The following is a 20,394-nucleotide window of genomic DNA, read 5'->3' as shown; positions in this document are numbered from 1 at the left end:
ACTATACTTGTCCCCGCTAGAGATCATGCCGACAAGGAACATGGGCGGGATTCTCTGTTTCTGAGACTAAGTATTAATGCCAATGCAGAATCTGTGGACTTTTATGACAGAAAAACCGGCGCCGCACCTGGATCGATTCAGCTACTGTTGAGGGGCTAGCATGGACAATCGATTCCAATGAAAAATGATGCAGGATTGACCGGGTCTGTGATTGACATATAGGAGGCTGACAAGCTGCAGCCGCACATACACATTACTATCCCTACACACACTCATCCCAGCCAACAAGATGGGGCTGGTTGCACTGGAGTGTGCCCATACAATTCAAGGGTCGGCTGGGGTCAGAGTGCTCCCAGGGGGGTGCCCTGGTAGGACACCTATACAACACTTGGCACTAGGTTCAAAGTGGGCTGTTAGCGGTGTGCGCAGCTACATGGCTGCCTTGCTGGCTGTGGCAATGGTCTTCCGTGCCCATCCACCCTGACCCCACAGCCCAACTCCTGGCCACCCTCTACTATTCCCCCCAGCCCTGGCAGAACCCCCCCCACCCCCGTCTAATCACCTTTCCTGATTTTGCCGTTGGCGAATGGAGAATCCCGCCCCATTATCTTCAAGGCACACTTCATCAACTGTGTTAATGGCTTTCATTTGTTCCTCTTTATGACGAGAAAAACACTGCCTAGCATAATGATTTGTTCTTTCACATTTGGAGCATACTTTCCAAACGATGGACATTGTCATGACAAATGGCGATTGCCACATCGCTGGCATGACATGGTGGATTGGGTTGGCCACTCAAAATGGCCACCTGCACCGGGATCACATTTTTGTTTCGAGTGCGTCAGCACATTAATGGATTTGGTCGCCTCTTCTACCTTGGCGCCAAAATGCCAGAGATTCAATGTGCTGATCTGCTTTGCTGCAAGCTCACTAGCGTGACATATTTGATAGCATGTTTCTCTTAGAAGCCTCTCTCATCACGATCATGGCTGATTATCCAACTCAATAGCCTAATCCTGCTTTCTCCCCATAGCCTTTGATCGCATTCTCCCCAAGTGCTATATCCAGCCGCCTCTTGATTATATTCAAAGTTTTAGCATCAACTATTTCCTGTGGTAATGAATTCCACAAGCTCACCACTCATTGTGTGAAGAAATATCTCCTCATCTCTGTCCGAAATGGTTTTTCCTGAATCCTCAGGCTGTGACCCCTGGTTCTGGACACACCCATCATTGGTAACATCTTCCCTGCATCTACCCTGTCTAGTCCTGTTAGAATTGTATGGGGGCGATTCTCCGAGCCCTGCGCCGGGTCGGAGAATCGCCACAACCGCGCCACGACGTCCGACGCCGGTGCGCGAGTCTCCAAAGTGCGGAGAATCAGCGCCACTTGCGCTGGCGCGTTTGGCGCGGCACTGGCCACGGGCCGCTGGAATTGGCGGGGCCGCCGATTCTCCGGCCCGGATGGGCCGAGCGGCCGCATGGATATGACAGAGTCCCGCCAGCGCAGTTCACCCCTGTTCGTTGCCGGCGGGAACTCTGCGCGAATGGTCGGGCGGGGGCGGCCTATAGGGTGGGGAAAAGCACTCCTTCACTGGGGGGGCCTCCAATGAGGTCTGGCCCGCGATCGAGGCCCACCGATTGGCAGGCCGGCCTCCCCCCCCCCCCCCAAGGCCTAACTTGTAACGCGGCCGGCCCCTGAACCCCGATGCCATGTTGAGTCGGGGCCGGCGCGCTGAAGAAGTCCCCCACACATGCGCGGGTTGGCGCGGCGCCCATTTGGTGCCGGGAAGGGAGGCTGGAGCGACGTGAGCCGCTCCAGCGCCGTGCTGGCCACCTGTGGGGGATAGAATCGGTCGTCCCCGTGCCCGTTTCGCGCCGTCGTGAAACGCGACGGCGTTCACGACAGCGCAAACACTTGATCTCCATTTTGGAGAATCGCCCCCGATAAGTCTCTATGAGATGCCCCCTCATTCTTCTGAACTCCAGCGAGAACAATCCCAACCTAGTCAATCTCTCCTCATATGACAGTCCCACCATCCCTGGAATCAGTCTGGTAAACCTTCGCTGCACTCCGTCGAGAGCAAGAACATCCTTCCTCAGAGAAGGAGACCAAAACTGCGCACAATACTCCAAGTGTGGCCTCACCAAGGCCCTGTACAATTGCAGCAACACATCCCTGCTTCTATACTCGAAACCTCTCGCAATGAATAGCAACATACCATTAGCCTTCTTTACCGCCTGCTGCACCTGCATGCTTACCTTCAGCGACTGGTGCACAAGGACACCCAGGTCCCGCTGCACACTCCCCTCTCCCAATTTACAACCTTCAGGTAGTAATCTGTCTTCCTGTTTTTGCTTCCAAAATGAATAACCTCACACTTATTCAAATTATACTGCATCAGCCATTGATTTGCCCACTCGCCCAACCTGTCCAGATCTTGCTGTAGGATCCCTGCATCCTCGTCACAATTCACACTCCCACCTAATTTGGTATCATCTGCAAACTTTGAGATGTTACATTTTGTCCTCTTATCCAAATCATTAATATATATTGTGAATATATTTAGGACTAAGATGAAGAGAATCTTCTTCACTCATGAGGATGGTGAACCTGTGGAAATCTCTACCACAGAATGCTGCAGAGGCCAAGTCACTTAATATACTTAAGAAGGAAATAGATACATTTCTGGACTGTAAAGGTGTCAAGGGGAATGGGAAGAGCGTGGGAATATGGCGTTGAGATAGAGGATCAGCCTTGATCATATTGAGTGGCAGAGCAGGCTTGAAAGACCGAATGGTCTACACCTGCTTCTAGTTTCAAACAAGTTGATTACCAGCTTGTAAATCCTTTATGCCATATATTAAGAACAGGAGAGTTTCCTAGTCAGTCACTCTGCCAAAGGCAATGGCAAACCATTGCAGTATTTTACCAGTTTCATGGAAGTCCGGTTGCCAACACCCTCTTAGCACATGGTACAAAGAGGAGGATAGTGGAGTGGGAGGAAGTGCTGAGTGAGTGACCTCAGCATTCGGTGTTTGCACCATCACGTTTTCTAATTTACATAAATTATCTGGATTAAGGAATTTAAAGCAGTGAAATATGTAAATGAGACTAAATTAGGACGAAAAATGGAAAGAGGCAGCACAGAAATTATAGAGTTGGCGAAATATGCAATTAATAGTAATAACCTTTATGATTGTCACAAGTTAGCTTTAATTAACACTGCAATGAAGTTACTGTGAAAAGCCCCGAGTCACTACATATCGGCGCCTGTTCGGGTAAACTGAGGGAGAATTCAGAATGTCCAAATTACCTAACAGCGCGTTTTTCAGGACTTGTGGGAGGAAATTGGAGCACCCGGAGGAAATCCGCACAGACACAGGGGGAACGTGCAGACTCCACACAGACCGGGAATCGTACCTGGGACCCTGGTGCTGTGAAGCAACAGTGCGAACCACTGTTCTACCATGCCGCCCAAGAAAGGACAAGAAATGTAATATAGATAATTGGAAAATGCTCCATGTGGCCAGTAACATTGGACAACATGCATGTTCCATGATCGGTTTTTAATGTACAAAGAATGAAGTTCTCAAGGTTAAATAGGCCTAACCAATGCAGAGCATCAGTCAGTAAATTCAACAGGATGCGAACCATGTGGAGAAAGGATAATATACAAGTCAGAGGAGGATTAAACTGCATAGTGGTCTATTCCAAGCACGTCTTGCCGCAAGAAACAAGGGAATTGTTCAAGTGCTGGGGACAGTTCAGCAAAAAGCCAAAAGCCCAATCTCCAGTATAAAAATCCTGAGTTACAAGAGCTGGACTTGGCCATTACAAATTGGAAAGCAACTGACCATATCGAGGTATATGAAATTGGTACGGGAAATTAAGAAGTTACCCTGGACTGTCATTTACATTTCAATCTAGTTTCAGACTCAGGAAAGTTAAATTTAGGACTGAAAACAGAAAAGATATTCTTCACTGGAGGAGTGATTGACATGCCGAATAAACATTCAGATGTAGGGGATTGGGGGTAGGAACTCCCGATAACTTGATTTCATTAAGGAACAATTAGATGCTGCAATGGGAGGATGTTAGCATCCCTCTGATTGGAAGAGTTAAGATGGGCTGATTTTCCTTCCTTATCTGTAATTACTTCGAAAAACTGTCCTCTCTGTTTCTTGCTCGCTGCTTTGATACATTTAGCATCTGTTATGGGGCAGGGTTTAGAGAACCCCAAAGTGTATCATGGAGTTCACCTGACCCACGACTTTTACTAGATTGTGATATGGGGAGCACACGGCCCACTCTACAGGAGTGGTACAGCAGAAATCGAAAAGTATTTTTTTTAAAGCAAAACAATGTTTATTCTATGAACTCAAGTTAACCTTTTTAAAACATACAGTGAACATCTTAGCAACCATCAATTCAAATACAACTCCCAAAGAATACGACACTAAGCAATCCTTACTTTCCTTTTAACATCCAAAAGATTTTTAAAAAACTTTTAACAGAAGCAAATCAGGTTTAATAACAGTTATAACTCTGAATTCACCAAATGACCAAGAGATAGTCTTTACATGGCAGAGAGAACAACATTACACATTCTGTGGCTGACTGCAGCTCCAACACTGAAACAAAACCAAAAAAAAAACACAGACACACCCAAGCTTTTCTCCAAGTGAATCTAAATCTGACAGACAGCCCAGCTCCACCCACACTCTGACATCACTGCAGTAATAAACACCCATTTCGTAAAGGTACACCCACTACAGTATTTTATAAAAACACCCATTTCTTAAAGGTACACCCACTACAGTTATTCTATAAAAACACCCATTGCTTAAAGGTACTCTCACATGACACATCAGATACCGAAACTGTTCCGGATTCTTTTACATTCGTTTCTATTTGTGATGTAGATCATTGCAAGCTGCCAGAAAATTCCCTGAAGGTCCCCCACCATTCAACACACGGGCTTCGGTCAGTAGCGGGGGATCTGCACAACATAGAACCATAGAATTCCCACACTGCAGAAGGAGGCCATTCAGCTCATCAAGTCTGTACTGACCCTCTGGAAGAGCAACCAACCTCGGCCCACTTGCTCGCTCTATCCCCGTAACCTCATCTAACCTGCACATCTTTGGGCTGAAGGAGGAAACCTGAGCATCCGGACGAAACCAACACAAACACGGGGAGAACGTGCAAACTATACAAAGTCACCTCAGGCCAGAATTAAAGGCACTTTGAGGCAGCAGTGCTGACCACTGTGCCACTGTACCATCCACTTCTGCAGTCTTAGGCATTCCTGTAATGCAATGCTCCCTAGCGAGTCTGTTCTTATTGGTTACATGCTGCTGCGGCTTTTCTGTCGTCAACTTGGAATGTATTGTTTCGATTTTTCGAACTTTCTTTTCCTCTCCTTCATTGCTCTGAAAAAAGCTGGAAACAAGTCCAGAAAACATTAGATAAGTAATGCAATTAAAATCAAAAATATGGAACACCACAGCATTCCATCACCAAATAGTTCATCTTATAAATGGAAGAAAGGAAATCTGCTAATCATGTTTCCAATTGCCAGCCCATCATTCTAAAATATGTACCTGACGGATTAGTTCCAAGTTTTATCGGAAGACATCACAAACCCACCCATCAAAATAGCTCCATCTCCAACTCATTTTGAATCCATAATTATAAAGCTGCTACAGTCATAAAAAGTGCCTCATAAGCTTATTTGGAGTAACAACACAAATCTGACGTACAGCGTGAGGATTAATGAGTGAAGGGCATAGTAATAAGAAGCAGGCAAATGAAACCATCCATCTAAACTAAGATACCTCTGGAAGCTCGAGAAAAGTTAGTGATGCAGTGAAATCTCATTTGATGCAGGACAAATAAACACTCAATTTCTTTGTCTGCAAAGTATTTTTTCCTCTAATGATAGATTATCCTAACATATTCTTTCCCAAATCTGTTTCTCTCCAGCATACCTAACCTTCACATTCCAATAGTATTATTTAAAAACTAAACCATGACACATATCGTTAGTCTGCTCTGCTCCAAGCTACACAATAATGAGGCCAAACAGCCTCCATCTCATAAATTCTCTCAAACATATCTCATCAACAGAAATACAGGGGAACTGGAGAGAGTTAAGCAACGTACAAAGTACAAAGTAATTATAGCTCAGAAACATTATGTGACCCAAAAGATCCAGATTGTCTCTTTTGGTATCGAGCGCCCCCTCACCCCACCTCATAAGGGCAGGATCCGAACCGAGTGTTAAACGGCGCCATGACAAGGTCTCACAGGCGCAGGTGTTCGTTCCCGGGCCTTGGGGGGATCGAGCGCAGGCATATTCAAGTGAGCCTAACTTCTCATTTAAATATGTTAATCTGGACCCCGCCCAATGAGAGCACGATCCAGATTGCAACGTTTCGTGAGATCGCAAGCATCACAAATCTCGTGAGAGGCTCCTCGTGAGATTTAACAGCCCTGTCGCGTCACCAAGTCGAGCGCGACGAGGCCGTTCAGTCGCACCCATAGAGTTATACAGCACATAAACAGGCCCTTTGGCTCTATGCCGACCATCAAGTACCAAACTGTTCTAATCCCATTTACCAGCACTTTGGTCCATACTTTTTAAAAATTTATTCAATTAAGGGGCAATTTAGCATGGCCAATCCACCTAACCTGCACATCTTTGGGTTGTGGGGGTTAGACCCACGCAGACATGGGGAAACTGTGTTTTGTGAGGGCCACGAAGAATCCAACAAAAGTTTTAAGGATACAAAGTAATAACATTTATTTACAATAACATATATATATAATAGCAGCAGCAACTTCCCCTGCTGCACACTCCTTCCTGCTGGTTCCAAACTGGCCAGCTTTATTTATACTTGGAGTTTACTAATGGTTTCTCTGCCCCCCTCATTGGGGAAGCTCATACTCCCACAGGATTGTGGGATTGTCATTAGTCCCTAGCCAATGGTAAGCAGGCAGGTTATAACACTGTGCAAACACCACATGGACAGTGACTCAGGGTCGGGATCGACCCAGGTCCTCTGCGCCACAAGGCAACAGTGCTAACCACTACTCCACCGTGCCGCCCTATGCCTTGGCAATTTAAGTGCTCGTCAGATGCTTTAAAAAAAAAAAAATTTAGAGTGCCTAATTCATTTTTTCCAATTAAGAGGCAATTTAGCACGGCCAATCCACCTACCCTGCACATCTTTTGCGAAACCCACGCAAACACGGGGAGAAAGTGCAAACTCTACACGGACAGTGCTAACCATTGCGCCACCATGCTGCCTGTCAGATGCTTCTTAAATGTTGCAAGACGACCTGCTTCCACCACCTTCTTAGACAGTGCATTCCATATCCCCACCACCCTTTGTGTGAAAAGATATATCCTCAGGTCCCCTCTAAACCACTTACTCCTCACCTTAACCTTAAACCTATGCCCTCTGGTCATAGACACCTCTGCCATGAGAAACAGCTCCTTACAATCTACCCTACCTATGCCTCTCATTGTTTGTCAGAGGCTGAATTATGAGAGGAAGTTGAACTCAGTCCTTATCTACTTGAAATGGTTTCGTCAGGTCAACATTAAAGTTCCTGTGACACTGTTTGGACTATAGAGAGAGTTTCAAAAATTAAGAATTACCAAAAAAGTATTGGAGCTGATCTGAGACCAAAATGCAGATGTTTTGATGGAGCGTAAGGTATGGTTGAGGTTGCAAATGAGTCCTATTCATTGGTGTTTACCAAAGAAGAGGAATTTACCAAATGTATGATGAATGATGAAGTTAACAGGTTACTGAATGTGATAAAAATAGATAGAGGAGGAACTGGGAAGGCTGACAGTACTTAACAAATGTAAATCACTCAGTAGGGAGGTGGTGATGGAGTGGTATTGTCACAGGTAGTAATCCAGAGATTCAGGGTAATGGTCTCGGGACCCAAATTTGAATCCTGGTCTGGCCTACATGTGACTCCACAGCAATGTGGTTGACTCTTTAAATGCTCTCCGTTAAAGGGCAATTAGGGATGGGCAATAAAATAAATGTCAACATAATGGTGAGCTAATAAGGATGGAAAATGCAGGGGCTCTGATCCTAATATTGCATCATCCTTTCAAACAGGACTTCAGAAACACACCCTTGTTCAAAAGGGAGAAGAATAAAGCTGTCATATAAGGGTCAATCAATTCAAAGTCAATGGTGGGGAGGTGGGGAAGCATTTAGAAATCACAATCAGGGGGAAACTATCAGTAAGTTGAAGATCTAGGACAAATCAAGGAGATCCTGCTTGGATATATTATGGTAAAGCATGTTTGACTAACTTATTTGTTTTTTGATTTAAAAAAAACAGAGAGTGTTGATGAAGGGAATGTAGTTGATGTGTTGTGTGTTGGGCTGGATTCTCCATTATTGAGACTATGTCCCCACCCCGGCGTCAGAATGGTCGAGTTTTACTCCTGAAAATCCTGGAAGAAAGTGAGATGAATTCATAGCTCTGCAGGGGGCTAGCAGGTACCCAGAGTGAATCTCGCCACTTTTTCTGCAGATACGGGCCCTCACACTTCCGGGTCAGAGGCTGCGCATGTGCACAGCAGGGGCCTCCAGCGACGCAACCGAGCTCCATTGTGGACTTGGACCGCGGAGATAGACCCACAAAGAAGAATGAAAATACTACGCTGCTACACCTGACCTGTGATGCCGCATTAAAAATGCACCAAAAGCCTATGAGGCTGTCAGCGTTCTGAAGTACCAGATCGAAGAGTATCCAGCGCTGAGTAAAATGAGCAGTTTGTTGCTATTGTCCTTCCCCACGATCTACATGTGCAAGATTAGATTTTCTGTTTTCAAAACGATAAAGATGGCACAACGGAACTGTCTGAAGTCTGCAACGGATATGCGCGTTGCCCTCTCCTCCTTTGAACCTCATTCAAGTGAGATCGTAAGGACCAAATGGGCTCCCTTTTTGCATTAAAGGTAAGTGAACAGGGCGTGTGTCGTGAAGGCTGGCCAGCGTGGGTCACAAAGGTCGACTGGCGTGGGTCGCGAAGGTCGGCCAGTTGGCAAAAGTGGGTCCTGGAAAAACAAATTTGAAATACACTGCCCGAGACCCATCTTTTGTTTCTTGACTGGTCTCATTCCCCTGCCCCCACTGCCTACGCCTTTTTTGACTTACACCGTCATTCCTTTTGTCATTTTATTTTTCTTGCCTTCTACCCAATCCCTTCCCTCTTATGTTTTCCCCTTTCCCCATTTCTTTGCCTTTTTTTTCAATTCTGATGAAAGGTCATTGCACTGAAACGTTAATTCCCCCTCTCTCTCTCCGCCTGTGGGACATATCTAGGGGCTTTTCACAGTCATTTCATTTGAAGCCTATTCGTGACAATAAGCGCTTTTCATTCATTTCATTTCTTTTTCATTTCATTCATTTCATATCTCCCATTTGCTGTGTTTATTTTAATTTCAGGAAACAGGGGTACCTTCACAACATGCAAAGTCACTTGAGAGAAATGTCAAGATATCGCTAGGCAACAATGGTCTGCTTTCAGGTTGTCACTGATTAATAGTTTAAAAACATAAAGCAGGAGGACAAAGGCTTGGGAGAATTGAAATAAACCAATGAGCATGCAGATTCCATAAAGCAGTTGGAATTAAATGAAAATTCAATTGAATACATCATGGGCGGGATTCTCCGACCCTGTTTTTCGGGCGGGGGTGGGATTCGGGGGCCGTTGGCAGCGATCCTCCGGGCCCCGGTGGGCCGAGCGGCCATCCATGTCTGGCTAGTCCCGTCGGCGTGACTCACTCACCTCCGGCACTGGCGGGACCTGGCAAGTGAGTCTGCGTGGGTGGTCCTCGGAGGGCGTGCCGGGGGATCCGACCCTCGGGGGGACCCACGGTGGCCTGGCCCACGATCGGGGCCCACTGATATGCGGGCGGGCTTGTTCTGTGGGGGCACTCCTTTTTTCCGTCCTCCACCATGGCCGACGTGGAGAAACGAACCCCCTCACGCATGCGCCAAAATACGCCGGAAGGTCTGCGCATGCGCGAAATCATGCCAGCTGTTCCACGCATGCGCGAGATCATGCCAGCCCTTCGGCGCATGTGCGAACTCGTGCCATCCCTTCGGCGCCGCCTAGAGCAGCAGCAACCCCTCCGGCGTCCATCTAGCCCCCGAAAATGCAGAGAATTCCACACTTTTGAGGGCTGATGACGCCGGAGTGGTTGGCGCTGGTTTTCCCGCCACCGTGGGGACTTAGTCCCCAGAAGGGAGAATCCTGGCCCATGGCTTTTACAACATTCAATTGATGTCAATATCAGCATTGCAAGGAATTTCTTCAACTGAACACAGCTGAGAACATGAATGCGAGGTGATGCACGATCAATGACCACTAAAGCGAGGTTGTAGTCCAACTGAAGGCTTTAATAAGCTAGATGTTTCCCCCAGCAGCTCAGGTACAGAAAGAAGGCTGCTGGGGTGGTACGGGCTCTTATACCCCGCCTTGCAGGGGCGGAGCTACCATACAGCTTGACCAATAGGAAACATACAATATCTACCAATGGTGTTCCAGCATTACCAGGTACCGTAATACCTCTACACAGACTACCACATTCACCCCCTGTTAAAAAAGAGACCGGCGGGGGTGGTGGCTTGATATTACAACATGGTAACGTGGTAGAAATTATAGTTACGGAGGTACCGTAATACCTCCGTACAGCGTTTTATAACTATTTGCAGATTCACAATTAACTACATACACTTTAAAATGAAACAATCAGTCGATCGGGGGCCCTGGTCGTCCTCTGTGATCGTCGAAGCTTTGGTGGTGACGCCGGTGGAGACTCGGGCGTCTGTGACTCCGGGACCGTGGCCTCGATCTCTGTGGCAGCTTCAACACCCCTAGACGGCGCTGCTGGGGAAAACGGTTGACCTGGGAAGGGAGCGTCTGCGGGGTGCGTCGGTGGGTGGGGGGGCCGAGACGGGGCCAGCGGAAGGACCGATCCTCTAGTAAGGTGCACCGGTGGGAGGGAGGGTGGGACTGGTGGCTGGGGTGTACGTGGGGATCCGGCGGGTGCCAGGTCTTGTTGGGAGACCGTATCTTGTCAGCCGTTGGGGTACGCCACGTAGGCGTACTGGGGGTTAGCATGGAGCAGATGGACCCTCTCGACCAACGGGTCCGACTTGTGCGCCCACACGTGTTTTCGGAGCAGGGTTGGTCCGTGAGCTGCCAGCCAGGTCAGGAGCAAGGTCCCAGTGGAGGACTTCCTGGGGAAGACAAGGAGACGTTCATGAGGTGTTTGGTTGGTCGTGGTACAAAGCAGTGACCAGATGGAGTGGAGGGCATCTGGGAGGACTTCCTGCCAGCGGGTGACTGGGAGATTCCTGGACAGTAGGGCCAGTAGGATGGTCTTCCAGACTGTTCCGTTCTCCCTCTCTACCTGTCCGTTACCCCGGGGGTTGTAACTGGTCGTCCTGCTCAAGGCGATGCCCTTGCTGAGCAGAAATTGACGCAGTTCGTCGTTCATAAACGAGGACCCCCTATCACTATGTATGTAAGCGGGGAACCCGAACAGTGCAAAGATGCTATGGAGGGCCTTGATGACGGTGGTTGCGGTCATGTCGGTGCAGGGGATGGCGAATAGGAACCGGGAGTACTCGTCAATCACGTTTAGGAAGTACGTGTTGCGGTCGGTGGAGGGGAGGGGGCCTTTGAAGTCCATACTGAGGCGTTAAAAGGGACGGGAAGCCTTTATCAGGTGCGCTTTCTCTGGCCGGTAGAAGTGCAGTTTGCACTCCGCGCACATTTGGCAGTCCCTGGTGGCTGTCATGACCTCCTCGATGGAGTAGGGCAGGTTGCGAGTCTGGATAAAATGGAAAAAGCGAGTGGACCCCGGGTGGCAGAGGTCCTCGTGGAGGGCTCGGAGGCGGTCCACTTGTGCGTTGGCACATGTGCCGCGGGACAGGGCATCAGGAGGCTCGTTTAGCTTCCCAGGACGATACAAGATCTCGTAGTTGTAGGTGGAGAGTTCGATCCTCCACCGCAAGAGCTTGTCGTTTTTTATCTTGCCCCGCTGTGCATTATCGAACATGAAAGCAACCGACCTTTGGTCAGTGAGGAGAGTGAATCTCCTGCCGGCCAGGTAATGCCTCCAATGTCGCACAGCTTCTACTATGGCCTGGGTCTCATTTTCGACTGAGGAGTGGCGGATTTTGGAAGCATGGAGGATACGAGAGAAGAAGGCCACGGGTCTGCCCGCTTGGTTGAGGGTGGCTGCCAGATATACGTCAGACGCGTCGCTCTCGACCTGGAAGGGGAGGGACTCATCGATGGCGTGCATCGTGGCCTTTGCAATGTCCGTTTTGATGCGGCTGAAGACCTGGCGGGCCTCTATCGACAGGGGAAAAACTGTGGATTGGATCAGGGGACGGGCCTTGTCTGCATAGTTGGGGACCCACTGGGCATAGTAAGAGAAAAACCCTCGGCAGCGCTTCAGGGGCTTGTAGCAGTGAGGGAGGGGGAACTCCATAAGGGGGCGCATGCGTTCAGGGTCGGGACCTATAACTCCATTTCGCACTACATGGCCGAGGATGGGTAGGCGGTCGGTGCTAAACACGCATTTATCCTTGTTATACGTAAGGTTAAGGATCTTTGCGGTCTGGAGGAATTTTCGGAGGTTGGTGTCATGGTCCTGCTGGTCGTGGCCGCAGATGGTGACATTATCGAGGTACAGGAATGTTGCCCGTAAACCATACCGGTCAACCATTCAGTCCATCTCACGCTGGAAGACCGAGACCCCGTTAGTGACACTGAAGAAGTGGTAGAGCCGCCCATCTGCCTCGAGGCAGTGTACTTGCGGTCACTAGTGCGGATGGGGAGCTGGTGGTCGGCAGACTTAAGATCCACCGTGGAGAAGACCTTGTAATGCGCGATCCTGTTTACCAGGTCGGATATGCGGGGGAGAGGTGCGCGTCCAGCTGCATAAACCTGTTGATGGTCTGACTGTAGTCGATGGCCATCCTATGCTTCTCCCCGGTCTTTACCACCACTACTTGAGCTCTCCAGGGACTGTTGCTAGCTTCAATGACTCCTTCCCTCAGTAACCTTTGGACCTCTGACCTAATAAATATCCAACCCTGGGCACTGTACCGTCTGCTCCTGGTGGCGACGGGTTTGCAATCTGGGGTGAGGTTCGCAAACAGAGAAGGCGGATCGACCTTGAGGGTTGCAAGGCCGCAGAGAGTGAGGGGTGGGGGGGGGAGGGGGGGTATAGGGCCACCGAATTTGAAAGTTAGACTTTGGAGATTACACTGGAAGTCGAAACCTAGGAGTGTGGCTGCGCAGAGGTGGGGAAGGATGTAGAGCCTGTAATTTTTAAACTCCCTTCCCTGGACCGTGAGGTTTGCTACACAAAACACCTTTATCTCTACTGAGTGGGAACCAGAGGCCAGGGAGACTTTTTTGATTAACTGGGTGGACGAGGAGAGAGCAGCGCCTTACCGTGTCGGGGTGTATGAAGCTCTCCATGCTCCCAGAGTCGATTGAGCAGGACGTCTCATGCCCGTTGATTAGTACTGTTGTTGTAGCAGTTGAGAGTGTTCGAGGCCGGGGCTGGTCCAGGGTCACCGAGGCTAATCACAGCAGTTGAGTGTTCTCTTCGGGCGGTGTGCGGTCAGCCGAGCTGGGGTCCTGGGAGTCCATCCAAGATGGCGGCTTCCATTGGTCGCACATGGCTGGGGATGCACAAAATGTCGGCGTCCATCTATCGAACGTGGCGTCCGCGGGACAAGATGGCGGCGCCCGGGGGGGCACAGGTGGCCCTGGAGGAGGAAGATGGCAGCGCCCGCTGGCCGCACGGGGACCGCGGCGACCACACGGGCCTGGCATACCATCACGAAGTGGCCCTTTTTACTGCATCCCTTGCAGGTGGATGCACCGGTCGGGCAGCGCTGCCGGGGGTGCTTGGCCTGCCCGCAAAAGTAGCAGCGGGGCCCCCCAGGGTTGCCAGGCCACCTTGCAGCACAAGCTTGTGGGGGGATGGGAGATGTCTCGGGATTGGCTGCGGAGGGATTCCACGCTGCCCAAGGGGCTGCCGCGCGGTCGGGAACGTAAGCGCAGGCGTTTCAGGAGGCCACATCCAGGGAGCCTGCAAGGGCCCGTGCCTCCTTGAGGCCTAGGGTGTCTTTTTCCAGAAATCGCTGGCGGATTTGGGAGGACAACATACCTGCCACGAAAGCGTCCCGGATCAAGAGTTCTGTGTGGTCGCTCGCCGAAACTTGCGATCAGCTGCAGTTTCTCCCCAACACCAGGAGCGCACGGTAGAATTCTTCCAGCGATTCCCCAGGGATTTGGCACCTCGTTGCTAGCAGATGTCGGGTGTAGACCTGGTTTACCGGGCGAATATAATGTCCTTTTAGCAGCTCCATTGCTGCATCGAAGTCACCGCGTCCTCGCTGAGGGTGTAAATTTCCGGGTTCACCCTTGAGTGCAGGACTTGCAATTTCTGTTCTCCTGTGGGTGTGTTTTCAGCCGTTCCGAGATATCCTTTAAAACATGCCAGCCAGTGCTTGAAGGTTGCCGCCGAGTTCGCCGCGTGGGGGCTGAGTTGCAGACACTCTGGCTTGATTCGGAGCTCTATCCTTTTAAATCTAGCTTATTAAATTGAGGCATGATCAATGACCACTAAAGCGAGGCTGTAGTCCAACTGAGGGCTTTAATAAGCTTGATGTTTCCCCCAGCAGCTCAGGTACAGAAAGAAGGCTGCTGGGGCGGTATGGGCTCTTATACCCCGCCTTGCAGGGCGGAGCTACCATACAGCTTGACCAATAGGAAACATACATTATCTACCAATGGTGTTCCAGCATTACCAGGTACCATAATACCTCTACACAGACTACCACAATGTGCTCAGATGATGTCCATTCTATTTACAAGGAACGTGGTTCTTTTGAACATATTCTATTGCGAAATCCACAATTACAGATGATTTTTAAAATTATGGTTTAAAATAGTTTAAAACGGTTATGACACTATTTAAAACATTTCAACACTTATAAATACTTCTCTGGCAATCCGCCGGAGTCTAACACCACTGACCCCTCTCCCCTGGCTCCCCCCGGGTTCCTCCCTCCATTCCCTACCAATGCCACCCGTATTCTCTAATTCCTCTCCTCTACCCCCACACCAGGCGCGATTCTCCGCTCCCACGACTAAGTGCCCACGCCATCGTGAACGTCGTTGAGGTTCACGACAGCGCGAAACGGCCCCGATCTCGACCGATTCAGGGCCCGAAAATGGGCTAGGATCGGGGCCGCGAGAAACTCGAGGGGCGTGTCACGAAAGCAGCGTCGTCAGCGCGCGCCGGGCATTGACGCCGCGTAGATGACGCGGCCGGCACCGCGTAACTGGTGTCACCCGCGCATGGCGGGTTGGCCGGCACCAGCCGCAGCCAACCCGCACATGCGTGGTTGCCGTCCTCCCTGAGGCCGCCCCGCAAGAAGATGTCGGACGGACCTTGTGGGGCACGGAGGAAAGGAGGTCCTCCTTCAGAGAAACAGGCCCGCCGATCGGTGGGCACCGATCGTGGACCAGACCCCATTTGAGGCCTCCCCCGTTGAAAGAACCCCCGTCGCCCCCCCACAGGCCGTCCCCCCAGCGATCCCGCGCTGTTCCCGCCGGCAGCGAACAGCTGTGGATGGCGCCAGCGGGAAGCCGTCGGATTGGGCAGGCCGCTTGGCCCATCCAGGCCGGAGAATAGCGGGTGTAGCGGAGAATCGCCATCTTGGGTGTCCCGGGCGATTCTCCGGCCTGCGCCGCGCAGAACTTGACGGGGCCATTCCTGCCGCTTGGGTGCATCGCGGGAGGGTGTCGGACCAGCGACGCGGGGAAAAATGGTGTGCCAGGTGATTCTCCCAACCGGCGCGGGAGCGGCCTCACCCCCTGCTCTCCCTGTGCCTCCCTGCACATCCCATCCGGCACCCTGGCTCCTCTTCCCACCCCCGCAGTTACCCTTTACTCCCCCCCACTCATCCCCCCCCTTAAGAATCAGAATATTAGGATCATTAGTATGGACTGTCCTGGAGCCCATTGAGCTACTCCACACCTTCTGGGGTTTCAGCGTAAATAGGATCAGCATTCACCTCTATTGGGATTAGAAAATCTAGGTCATTAAATATTTAAGAGTGAGTGAATGAAGGGTCAAGCTGTGGAACTCTTCACTGGGGAAACATTGGATACAGTTAGTATTAAAATGTAAAAAATATTTTTTTTAAATGCATTTTAGGATATTGTACCTGAGTCATTGCAGACATGACATGGTAAATATTTGGAAGGAACAGGTGAGATTTTTTAAAAAAGTTTTTCTTGAAATTTTTCATTTTATACATTGTACAATAAACAAAGATATGTGGCTCTAATGTAGAGCTGCCCTTTAGAATCGGCCCCCTAACCCCTCTCCTTAGCCCCCTTTTTATTATTTTAAGATACTTTATTGGAACACATATTTTACAAAAGATGATTGTCATCTATTGACAGATGTGCAGTTCTTCCCCACCCCTTTCCCATCCCCTTTCTGTTGATTGACCCCCACCCCCTCCCCCTGCTTAGATGTTTCTTTGGGGCCTTATTCTTTGTGGCAACGGTCTCGGCCCCCTACTGTCTGTCCCGACTGAGTCTGGGTGGAATTCCCCAATCTGGAACCAAGCTCCGTAGTAAGAATGGTAACACTCCTTGTGTTTTGTGTCCATGACATCTTTGTCAATTTCTCCTGAGCCCCAACCTATCTCTGACCTTCTATTCTTCCCCACCTCCTCCACACACACCCTACTCCGACTATAATTCATCACATTTCTATTCCTCCTCAGTCCTGCAGAAGAGCTATAAGGACTCAGACCATTAACTGTTTCTCTCTCCACAGATGCTGCCACAGACCTGCTGAGTTTATCCAGCATTCCTTGTCTTTATTTCTGATTCCCAGCATCCACAGTGTTTCGCTTTTATTTATAGGAGTCCTGGTTGTGAAGAACCAGTTATGTTCAGTTTGTGTTTCCCAGCAGGTCTCCGTTCCAATGTGAAACTTATTTTACTGCACACTCGAAGCAAAATGTATTAATTTTCAGATTAGTTTTTGGAAATCACTCCATATAATTCAAACAGAATTTAAAATGCTCTTGAAGTCCTTTGAATCCTCTGCACAACTTATTTCCCCCTAGGACTCCAAAGGAGTTATTTTGAACGTGTTAAATGCTCTGCACAGATATATAATGCCTTAAATTTAATCATCTTAAATACTTCACAAATTAAAATGGAATGCAGGAACACAGCAAATGTTAGCACTGCTGCGTCACAGCAGCAGGGGCCCGGATTGAATTACGGCCTTGGGTGACAGTCCATGTGGAGTTTGCACGTTCTCTCCGTGTCTGCCTGGATTTCCTCCGGGTGCTCTGGTTTCCTCCCACAATCCAAAGATGTGCAGGTTAGGTGGATTGCCCATAATAAATTGCCACTTAGTGTCCAGAGATGTGTAAGTTAGATTAAGGGGTTATTGGGAGAGTTTGTCTAGTTGGGTGCTCTTTCAGAGGGTCATTGAAGACTCGATGGGCCAAATGGCCTCTTTCTGCACTGTAGAGATTCTATGAACATAGAAAGTTGAAAGAGACCAATTCAAGACTACCTGGTAGTCATGTGATACAGCAGTGCCTGTTGTTGGCTAATCAATTGTTATCCATTAATCTACATCAGGGCCATTCATTAAGTGTGGGAAACTGTAGTGGTGGAAAGCATTGACAACCAAAGGGGGAGCATTGTCCACTTAATCTTACAGAAAAGATGGGACAATTTTCAGGTTGAGAACTGATTTCTTACTGGTTGGGCTTCACCAAGGCCTTTCCCTCGAGCAATAGCATTCACGCCATGCTTTTGAGTTCCTCCACTAATTAGAAAGGGAAGCCAGGGTGATGCATCTATTTTGTTGTCAAAGGAGGGATTTCGGATTGAATCTTTGAAGCTGCAGCAAACACAGGACTGGGGTGGATACCTGGGAACGCTGCCGCCTGGGTCTTTCTCTCTTCTGGAGGTCCTGCTGCAGGATCTGGGAAGTTGCAGTGAGGCGAACTCTCCCCAAGGACAGAAGAAAAAGGACAAACTCTCCAAACTAGTGGCCATAGGTCAGGAGCAGGAATGTGGTCCTCCTGGCCAGGGGATAGTCCACCAAAGGGATCAGGACGCTCAGGAAGGTGGGGTGTTAATGATATAACACTTCCTGGGGCCAAGTCCCACACTCTGACTTGCACGGCATTCTCAGCGCACTGCTCAGCACAATACAGCTTGCACTGTTGCACATTCCTCTCTCCTCAGTCATCTCCTCAAAATTCTATCCAAACACCCAACCTTCACACTCAACCTCATCCTATTTCCCTCTCACACCCATGCCTCAACGTCACCTTTCACAAATGTTGCCCTTCCATCCTCTCCACACAATCCATGTCTCATGCTCCTAACTCTTTGCTTCCTCTACTTGAAGGAGCAGACAACGTACAATTTACACAACTTGACAGGGAGGCAGTGTGGTGAATGTATTATACCAATAATCCACCATTGTATCAGTACCATGCTTTGCCTTTGTATTTGCATCTATGCTATGCTGTTGCCCTTGTGGGCTCCACCTATGGGCCATTGTATGGCATCATCCATAGGGGAACATGTTGGGACATGTATGGGCTCCGCCCATGGCTCCTCCCCTTGAGGGGGGGTATAAAGAGCAGTCGACCTGTAGGCGGCGCACAGTATTGTGTCAGTCGCAGGCAGGCACTGTTCTAAGTTGATTAAAGCCACGGTTTAATTTTACTCTTGTCTCGAGTGAATTGATGGTCGCTTCAGGCAGGGACCCAGAGGTGGTGGATATGAGAATGGTGGGCAGGTAACCCACCGAGCACCTTATTGCTGCCTGGCAATCTGTGCCCACCTGGCCCACTGGAGGAGGTCATGTTCCGTGAGGCTCAAGATGTCAACAATATCCTGACAGCTGAGATTCATGAGGCACTGGTGCTCTGACAAATCCAGGGAGCTGATCCTATGACTGTAAACCCTTTCTTAGGGTCTCATCTCCTTCCAGCTGCATCTCACTGTCCATTCTCTCTGCCCTGAGAAGGAGCTCACAATTGAGGAGAAGGCTGTTGAGGCATTATGGCGGTTGTGTGGCATCTGCTCTTGTATGAATGAAAGAGAGGGGCAGCAGCCACATGAGAACACCACCACATGCAAGTTCCTTTCCAAACCGCCCTGACCTGAACTATATTGCCGTTCCTTCATTGCCACTAGGTCAGAACCTGGAACTCACTGTGGATGCACCTACTCCACCTGGACTGCAACAGTTCAAGAAGGTGGCTCACCGCCGCCCTCTCAAGTACAATTAGGAATGGACAACAAACATTGGGCCTAGCCATCACTGGAATATTCTTATTAAAGTACTACATTCCAAATGTTATTTTCTGTGTTTTGAGTGTTTTATTTTTGCCTATGATTTAAGAAGGATGGAACAGCAGACAGACAGTGCAGTAATTCTACATCAAATCAACAACCTTTTTTTTCTAATAAGGTGTTTTTCTACCAGCTGTACAGTTAGATTTTAGGGCTTTATATAACTATTGTCACTTTCAATAGCTTCATGTCAGTTCTTGTAAGTAGATGCTGCCTCTCATGTTTAGAAGGCTGCATTTTCTCTTGTAATCTGCCTTTCTTGCAGGGATTAGAAGTGAACCGTCTTTCATTCTGCTTCTTATTTTGAGTGTCATTTCACACTATAACGTCAAGTTCATTTTACAATGTTGATATTAATTGTTGATTAGATTACAGGCTAAAATAGTTAGTGCAGTAATGTACCATTCAATAAATATGTGAAGCCTAAAGGTTCGTCAGATACAAAAATAACACAAAGCATAAATAATCTGAGAAAAATCAGGGCTGTGTTCATGGACCCGTGAAAGAAGGGGCTGTGATAGGAAAAATCATTTTTCGGCACATGTTGGGAAAGGTTATTTCATTATGTCATATTGTTTTTGAATTTGAATATTGTCGGAAAGAGGGACGTGTTGCTGAAGCTTTCCATCTTCCACTCATCAGGACAAACAAAAGAATACCAAATTTCAAACCATCACAATTCATACTGCAGGAGACAAGGTTGCTGATTGGTTAGCAAGTTGACTCTGGTTGGTTGAGGCTTTTGGTGTCTCTTCTCAGCAATATTCAGGTTCGAGACTACCGAGCAACAGTGAATTGTACGGACAGATACAGAAAATAATCCACACATAGGGATTAGCATCGAATATATTTTTCATCCACATTCCAACTCAGTCCCTAACCAACTTAAAATTTAG

General features: G+C 48.8%; 1 long non-coding RNA gene across 2 annotated transcripts in view; it reads right to left on the bottom strand.

The window, feature by feature from the left end:
- Positions 1–20,394, bottom strand: part of LOC140393922 (uncharacterized) — a 28,558-nt gene that overhangs the window by 7,493 nt on the left and 671 nt on the right. The window contains exon 2 of one of the 2 annotated variants that reach the window (XR_011935772.1): positions 4,384–5,445. The exons of the other annotated variant lie outside the window; for it this stretch is intronic. This is a non-coding gene — a long non-coding RNA (uncharacterized lncRNA). Of the gene's footprint in view, positions 1–4,383; positions 5,446–20,394 lie in introns of those variants that run through there. 2 annotated transcript variants of the gene reach the window in all.

Source organism: Scyliorhinus torazame, chromosome 17 (genome assembly GCF_047496885.1).
Source record: "Scyliorhinus torazame isolate Kashiwa2021f chromosome 17, sScyTor2.1, whole genome shotgun sequence".
Taxonomy (NCBI): domain Eukaryota; kingdom Metazoa; phylum Chordata; class Chondrichthyes; order Carcharhiniformes; family Scyliorhinidae; genus Scyliorhinus; species Scyliorhinus torazame.
Note: the sequence above shows the minus strand (reverse complement) of the source record. Positions and strands in the feature narration are given on the sequence as shown.